Here is a 2537-nt window from a genome sequence, read left to right as displayed (position 1 = left end):
ACAGTTAGATCACTTTAGCTTAATGCCGATCTTTTGCAAGTCGTGTGTGCTTGAATGAGCGAGGGGTCAGTGGTATGAAAGTCAGTGCGCGGTGAATGGTGAAGATAAGCTTATAACTGAAGGTATATGACTCATTTTGTGAATAAGCTTCGGCTGTGTCTCTGAGTAATGAGCTGTTTGTTTTTTCAATTTAAGATGTTATCACGGTTCAAATTGCCTGTGCATGTGTTCGTTACTCTGATTAAGTTTTTTGTTTCGTTTTTCTGTTTACTTGCGGCGTTCTTGTAAATGGCATCTTGAATATCATTTTTCATTCTAATTCCACTGACATTTTATGTTAATTTTCTACCATAAATTGTATCAAATGTTAACATATATTACACGCAACCCATGGTAACCCTTCACTCGCTGTTCTTGTTGATTAAGTTTATATTAGATAAATTAATAAGTCCGAAGAACTTTACAGATAAGTAATTAATCAACCAAATGAATTGTGAATTGTTCTAGAATCTTTTCACAAATAAGTATATTATAATTATATTTTTATTATTAAGAGGGAGTCTAATCAAAGATCCACAGTCTTTTATTCAGTGAACCTGGCTTTATCTTGAAATAAAGACCAAAAACTAAGACGAAGGTGCACCGTGAGGTTATGTTGTAATGTAAACAAACTTGCTTAGACGTAGAACAAGACCGAGAGCTTCCAGTCGCACTTCGCATATGAACATGGATCAACCCCAACTATAAGAGAAACATTTATATTATTCACGAGAAAGTCTTTGGATAACGTGAGGTAAGTTTTAAGGTGAGTTTACACTAGGCTTCACCAGTGGCATAGCTAGAGTCTGTCAGTGGGTGGGCACCTAGGGGGCACATCAGAATATTGGCGGGGGTTGGGGGGGCACTAGGCCTTGGAGGAATTATAAGATTATTCTTCCAAGCACTAGGCGAGCGGAGCGAGCCTATACACCTGGGGGTTTGGCAGGGGGGCCGCTGTAAGGACCCCCAAGAAAATTTTGAAATGTAACCAACTTCAGAGGCATTCTGAAGCCATATGAGAAGGGTATTAGGGCATATTCTGAGATCAGCGGTGGACATTCTGGCATTATATAGGTATCTGTGATTCTGTTATTATTGTATCAATTAAAATAGATGTACGGAAATCAGGTAGATTATAATTATACGTAATTACGGAATAGGAATTACAGATATAAACTGAAAAGCATAAAGTGAGCTATGCAAAACACATTATTTCCTGTGGATATAGAAATGGTAAAACATAAGCATGGAAATATAAGAGCAAAAAAAAAAGACTTTTTATAAGTCTATTATGTAATGGGTATTCTTGATCAAAAATTAAATGGATGAACGAATAAAATATGCAAATATATGATATATATATATACTATATTATATATATATATCTAATAATATATATATATATATATTATTATTATATAATAATATACTTGTATATAATAATATATATCTATATAATATATCTATATATATATATATCTATATATATATATATCTATATACTATATATATATATCCATATATATATATATAATATATATATACACACATATATACATGTATATATATTATATATATATATATATATATATATATATATATATAGATATATATAAAGTAATAAAAAAACATTAAATTGATGAAGCAGTGGACTACTGCGGCATGACTCATTTAAAAAATATTCTCCTGTTCCTGTGATTTCCTGCAAGATTACTTAGTCTGTTATTGCCATTGCATTTGTAAGAGTAATCTTTATTAATTTCAGAGCAGAGAAGCTTCTAACTACAGAAATTTTGGCTAGTCTGCAGAGTTCAGGAAATGCCTCCTCATATGGATTAAGAATTTTCAGCAAGTCTAACAATGATTTAGGCCTTTCAGTGTCGCTTACGTCCTTGTAGCGTCTTTCTAACATGCGTTTTGCAGAGTACTGCTCATGTTTGAGATCTTCAGTGTTAGCATTATAGGCATGAATAAGTCCACACATTTTCTCGAAAGATAAGAATTCCGTACTTTGTGGGTTAAGTGATTGTAATGCTTTCATAAGTGTGCAGGTTTCATTAATGAACCGCCTTTTCATTTCTGACAACATATGGTCTAAAATAGAGAGAGAGAAAAAAAAGTGAATTTGTGCCGAATCCTTAACACTGAGGTCAAAGTGTGTGTTTCCTGTTTTCCAATAAAATCAGGAACAACAATCTCCTGCAATTATGTAGAAATTCTACGTTTCCTTGATGATCTACACCCGGAAGTATCAAAACCATGAGCTGTTGAACTCTTCTCCACCTCATCCCAAAAAGGATCAAAAGAAGATGGATCTGAACGTATCTCTTCAAGCTGAACTATTACAGTTACAATTAATTCTACAGCTTTTACCAAGTCAAGGTTAGCTGACTGTAGCAAATTTGATAATTGATTTATCTTACCAAGAATATATGTCATAACAAAATGAGCATTTATTTGGTATATCAGTCCTCTTGCATCAATAGCCCTATCTGCAT

This window comes from Macrobrachium nipponense, chromosome 10, assembly GCF_015104395.2.
Source record: "Macrobrachium nipponense isolate FS-2020 chromosome 10, ASM1510439v2, whole genome shotgun sequence".
Lineage (NCBI taxonomy): Eukaryota > Metazoa > Arthropoda > Malacostraca > Decapoda > Palaemonidae > Macrobrachium > Macrobrachium nipponense.
This window is presented reverse-complemented; position numbering follows the sequence as displayed.